Source organism: Mesoplodon bidens (genome assembly GCF_964165515.1).
Source record: "Mesoplodon bidens genome assembly, chromosome: 9".
NCBI lineage: Eukaryota > Metazoa > Chordata > Mammalia > Artiodactyla > Ziphiidae > Mesoplodon > Mesoplodon bidens.
This window is the reverse complement of record NC_138166.1, coordinates 70,230,858-70,237,629: the sequence shown is the minus strand read 5'-3', so window position 1 is coordinate 70,237,629 and position 6,772 is coordinate 70,230,858.

Here is a 6,772-nt window from a genome sequence, read left to right as displayed (position 1 = left end):
GTGGAAAAATAGAGACCTGGGAATTTAATAAAAGTTAACATTTTGATAGGAAAAGGTCTGGATCTTGTGTGACCAGAAGTATTATCAAGGTAGGAGGGACCCCAGTGGCCTGGAGAATGATGCCAATTGGAATGAGCTATAGAATGGGAGTTAGAATGTCACAAACCATCTCCTTAGTCCTGCTTGATTCATCATTTGAGGCTTCATTACTACACTATTACACTAGCCTAGGTACTGTAAGGAATAGGTGTCTGTTGTGCTCTTCAGAGCTAACAATGTAACAAGAAAAAAAAAAGAAATACATTTGCATTAATATGAAACAAGAAAAACTTTAAAATTGAAGAATAGTATATTCTGGCACTGCTGCATTTGGTGATACATATCAATGAAATCTGTTCATGTGATTATGGCACACTGTTCATAACCAATCTAGATGCAATTAAATATGGGTATCTGTCATGGAAGTACCAAATATAAATGATGCCCCTTCCTGCCTCTCCCAGTTCAACCTCCTACACTACTTCACCTTCAATGTTAACCCCCTGGGGGTGGGGCAAGGGAGAACCAAGCCTGTGCTCACCTTTGCAACAGCTAGTCCCTCTGCCTAGAATTTCTCCCTCTTATATTGGATTTGCATGGCTAGCTGATTTTTGCTTATCAGATCTTAGCTTGCATGTCACCTCCTCAGGAGGATCTCCCCAGTCCACATAATCTAAAGTAGTCTCTGCATCACTCTATCTGAAGTTTATCCTTTTCCTTGTTTGTCTATATATATGGGCAAGGCCCTCTTCCATCCTATTCTGTATCTTCAGCTGAGAAAAGTGCCTTGCACAAACAGGTGATCAATAAATATTTGCAGATGAATTCATTTTACTTTATAGAATGCAAGCGAGATGACACAGCTTCACTACCAATACTTAGTTTATGAATTTTTTGGGGGGTGGGGAGGGGAGAAGGTCTAGGTCTGTTTTATACTGTTTATTACTTAATGTATTCTCAGAATCAGGATATAGCTCAATTTATACTTCAGAAAAGTCTGAATTGGTTTGTATAAAATGTAGCTTAGATCAATACTAAGTAATTTCTCCCCCTCCCCCCGCTTGCTTACTCCTACCCATTTAGATTTCTTGTATCTTAATCTCAGATCCGTTCTCACCATGTCTCTGTGACATCCAACCCCCACCTCTCTCTCATTGCCAATAAAATAATTTAAGTTTGTAAGCCATCATTACCTTTACTACATAATAAAAAGGAAGATTTAGCTAATTGATATCTTTCAGCTCCACAAGAGAAGTGGTACTCCAGCAGTTTCTTAATTTGTGTAAGGGATACATTATTCCAACTACTGCCCAATGACTTTATATCCAGATAGGTTTCCACCATTAAATACTATGACATCTTGGGCAAATTTCCTCAGGACTTATTTCTTAATCCACACATTTTGCTGTGTTGAAAATAGGTTTAAAAACAATTTATATAAATCAAGTAACACAATCTTGTCACATAGTAGGGATATAACACATAGTATTATTTGTTTTAGCAAATAGGCTTTAAAAGCCCTGTTACTTTCTCTTAGTCTTGCCTGTTCTGTGCCTTCCACACACATTAACCATTTCACAGCCACCATCACCACTCGATTCAAAATCTTGATATCCATTCCTTAGAACCAACTGAGCAAGTTAAATAGTGTTAATTTTATATTGGATTTTCTCCCCTATGAATTCCCAGCAAATGACATAGAAGATACCCAGTTTGTTATAACCTACCCTGCAAGGTTTCAATGGAAACCACAAAACAAATCTCAACACAAGATTGTCTTGTCTTTTTAAAATATGATTTCATAAAGATGGGTAACCACTTCAGTATGTTTGATTCAACTGTCTAATCATCAAGCACGAAGGAGTTTCCATAAATATAAATGATGGCAGTTAATATGAACTAGGAGAATCGCCAATTTATTTAAGAGTAGGAAGGGATTAGGGATATTACAGCATTAAACAGGAAGAAAACCTTTGAAACATAGTTCAGTTGCTAAAGTGCCGACTTCTCTAGCTCTACAAAAGCACACCTACTGTTGCTTCTATCACATCCCAAGTTATGAGTGTAACCTTGTCTGAAAACCAACTAAAGCTCCGGAACCGCAAAGGCCTGGTACACAAGAACAAACTGGAGACTTGGTACCCACTTTTGACATGACAACAGCCTAGAAAATTACAACAGGAGCAACAGAAAAGACACATTTTTAAAAAATGCCATTCAGTTCTAAAAAAAAATCCTTTCAATAGTCATTATAACAATAACAAGCATTATTGAAACTACTGCATATCAGGTATTATGCTAAGTAAGCACTCCACAAACATTGCCTCAACAAGCCTTTCGTCCTCTCAACAAGCCTACAAAGTAAGTACTATTATTATTATTATTGTACTAGTGAGGAAATAATCTTTGAAATATTAAGCAATTGTCTCAAGTTACATAGATAGAAAAGTGGCTCAGCCAGAATGTAACTTGGGTCTAACTTCAAATCTTATGTTCCTTCACCACATTACCTGAGGTGCCTAATAAATGTGGTTGTCTGACTGACTATATAATTTTGAAACTAGTTTCATAAGGAGTAGGCACTGTATATGGTGCTGTGGGGATGCAAAGTTGAATAAGATATGCATACAAGTGTTTGCATTACATTATGCAAAGCATGCTTTTACATTCTGAGTTCTGATACCAAGATAAATCAGACAGATTATGCCTTCAAAAAACCTCCAGTCTAGCAGGAAAGACAAAATAAATACATGAAGATTATAATACAAGGTAGAAAATGGGATGCCACAAAAGAAATTGAAAACTGAGTCAAATATTTTCTCCTTTAAAAAGGAGAAACCTTTAAACCAGGTAGTTTTACAGGTGAGTTTTATCAAACTTCTATGAATGATACTTTCTAAAATCTGTTCCACAGCATTCAAAAAGAACTCAAGAGTTCAAAAAGGAAGAGGAAACTTTCAGTTATAGTTAATTCAAACTTGGAGAGCACACAGATACAATTACAAGCTGTATTAATTTTCTATTGCTGCTGTAACAAATTGCTATAAACTTAGTGGCTTTAAAAAATACATATTTTGGGCTTCCCTGGTGGCTCAATGGTTAAGAATCCGCCTGCCAATGCAGGGGACACGGGTTCGAGCCCTGGTCTGGGAAGATCCCACATACCGCGGAGTAACAAAGCCCGTGCACCACAACTACTGAGCCTGCACTCTAGAGCCTGCAAGCCACAACTACTGAGCCCATGCGCCTAGAGCCCGTGCTTCTCAAGAGAAGACACTGCAATGAGAAGTCCGCGCACCGCAACGAAGACCCAATGCAGCCAAAAATAAATTAAAAATACATAAGTTTTAAAAAAAGCAAGTCAAACAACAGTAGTAGGAATGTAATAACCAAAGAACAGAATTATATGTTTGTATAAGAATTCATATTAACACTTGGAAAGAGGATAAGATCAATGACTCACAAAATTTTAGTATGATTAAGAATGATCAAAGTGCAGCTTCCTAGGTCCCACTTCCATGCCACTCTGATTCAGGAGGTCGGGGTTGATGCACAGGTGCCTCCATCTTTAACAACCCTCCCCCCACCCCCCCTACCTGCCATGATTTGAAGTAGAGTCTACAGCCAACATGTTGAGAGTAATACTGTTTTCCTCTATGAATGGGAGTGGCTTTGGCAAAGTCCTGAAGAGGAACTTCCACTTTTTACTCTGTGTAGTTTAACTTGTTTGAATTGTGTGAATTAGTGTAGTTTGTACATTTTAAAAGCAATTAAGCAACAACAGAGAAGGAAAATACAAAAAAGATGAAGTGTCTTCAGTCACCTAACAGAAAAATCTATGAGAAATCAAAGGAAGAAAATATTTTCATCTGGGGCAATCAGGGAAAACTTCCTAGAGGAAGTCACATTTGAAATGAGCTTTGAAGGAAAAGCTAAGGTTAGGACAAGTAAAACTGAGAAAGAAAGTATCCTAGGTAGAGGAATGAGATGAGTTCCTTCAAACTTAAAAGATGATTTCCATACCAAATAATCTGATGCACAAATAGAAAAAAATAAGGAAGCCTACCCAATTTTTTAAATAGAACAAATATACCACTATACCAAAACCTAAAAAGATAATACTAAGAAAATAAAATCATGTACAAATCTAACTTAAAATTATATCAAAATAAAATATTGGGTATTGAATTCAACAGTTAGTTAAAAGACCAATGAGGATTTATTCCAGAATTGTAAGGATAGATTAATATTTGTACTTAATATGGTAGACTGATATATCAGTTTGTCAATGAGGGAAAATCATATAAACACCTCAAAAGATCCTTAAAAAGAACTTGATTGACTTCAAAACCAATTTCTAAGATAAAACATACAATGAAAACTTTCTTGGAGTTAACTGAGAATGAAAGAACATATTCTTTAAACATTCTACTTAAATTATCCATCAAGAATATGCTCACTGGTGAAAATACTAAAAGCTTTTCCAATGTCAGGAACATGACAAGAAGGCCTATTTTTACTACGTATTTAAAGTTAAACCAAAATTATTAAACAATGCTTTAAATTTTGATTGAAGAATAAGAGGTATAACAAGTAGAGAGAAAATAAATGTTCATTATTTTTAGAAAAAAATTGCTATATATAATATTAAAAAATTAAGTGAGATGGCCACATTTTTAAAATGTAATATATTTTCAATAAAGTAATACTCAGAAGGTATAAAACAAAATTCAAGAAGGCAAAATCAGCAAAGGCAAAAATACCCCTTTCTGACACCAAGTCCAGAAAAATAATAATATGTTGTAAATAATATAGTATAAATATAGCTACATTGAAAACTGGAAGGTAAATCTCAACAGGGAACTGTGAGCACTCAAAGTAAGGAAAACAAGAAAAAACCCTATCAGACTGAAAGACTAAAACAGGAAGGCTCAGGGATCCCAGCAGGAAAGCTACTGTGGAAAAGCAAAAATTCCTAACACTTGAAGAAAGTCAAAGCCATGAAAGATAGATGACAAATCCAACAAATGGAAGAAGAGATGATGAAATACAGTAAAATGATCATTCAGCACAGGACTTAAAACATGTATGTTCAATATCCTCCAAGGAGGGAAATGCCATAAAATGAGAAATAGATTATAAAAGGATAATAGATATTACATGGAAAAAAAGAAAACAAAGAGGCCTAGAAAAAAAAATTTAATAGCTTGAGTAGTATATTACTACCTGTAAGATTAAACTGAGGAATTCTTCCATAAAACAGCACAAAGAAAAAAAAGATAAAAAATATGAAGGAAACATGAAGTCTAGATACAGTTCTAACATATATTAGAAACAGGAATTCCAGATAAGAGAATAGAGAAAGTGGAAGAAAGGAAATACTGGAAAAAATAATGGCTAATATTTTTCCAGAATTTAAGAATGATCAGAATCCTTCAATAAAAAAAAAGATTGCTAAATAAAAATATAGCATTTTCCTGAATTTAAACATAATGAAATTTCAGAAGATTTAAGATAAAGACAATTTTCTAAAAGGTAAGAGAGAAGACAGATTATCTTCAAGGGAATGGGAATAAAATTGTTATCCAACTTTTCATTGGCATCTTTAGATTTCAAGAAGACAGTAATGCATTTGTCCACTCAAAAACATGGCACATTTCCCAGACTCTATAAATGCTAAATATTGGTCAATGTGACATAGGCTGAAGTGTATACAACTTCCAAGAAGTGTCATTAAAGTAGGGGTGAGGGGAATACCTTTGCCTCTTGTACTTCCTCCTTTTTGTTGACTAGAATTCAGAAGTGACAGCTGGAAATTAAGCAGCCATCTTGGACTAGGAGGAAGCCATGCCCTGAGTAGAAGGACCAAAAGGCAGAAGGAATCAGGATCTTTAACACTGAGGAGCACCACATCTGTTCTGGAACACCTCCTTCTAGAAGTAAACTGCTATTAAGCCACAGTTACTGAGCTTTCTGACACATGCATCTGAACATAATCCTAAAATCTGGACTTTATGCTTTGAGTTTCTGATTCAGTAGATCTGGGGGTAGGGCCCGATAATCTGCATTTCTCACACTTGCAGAACCACCACACTAATGGAAGTAATAACTCAGTGGTTCTCAACCCTTGCTTCACATTAAAATCAGTAGGGAGCGGGAAGGGAGGGCATTTTAAAAAGCACACAATCTACCTGGGACTCACTGCAGAAGGAAACTCTTTTTTTTTTTTTTTTTGCGGTACGCGGGACTCTCACTGTTGTGGCCTCTCCCATTGCGGAGCACAGGCTCCAGACGCACAGGCTCAGCGGCCATGGCTCAAGGGCCCAGCCACTCCGCGGCATGTGGGATCCTCCCGGACCGGGGCACGAACCCCTGTCTCCTGCATCAGCATGCAGACTCTCAACCACTGCGCCACCAGGGAAGCCCAGAGGGAACTCTAATTTAACTAATCTAGGCTGGGCCTGGGTATGGGTGTGTAGGTTAAAGATCTTCCAGATGATTAACAAGAAGTGTACCAAGACTTAACACTAATCCTTTCCCTACTTACTGTGAACAGCAGAAATGAGACTGAAATACCTTTGTTTCATGTAGAGGGAAATGATAGAATGTTGCACTTGTGGCCTAGGACTTGAAGTCCAAAGACTGAGGTTTAAGTCCCTGCTCTGGGACAGTGTAGTTTCTCTGGACCTTGGTTACTTTATCCAAAAAATGGTGATGAAAATATTTATATCAC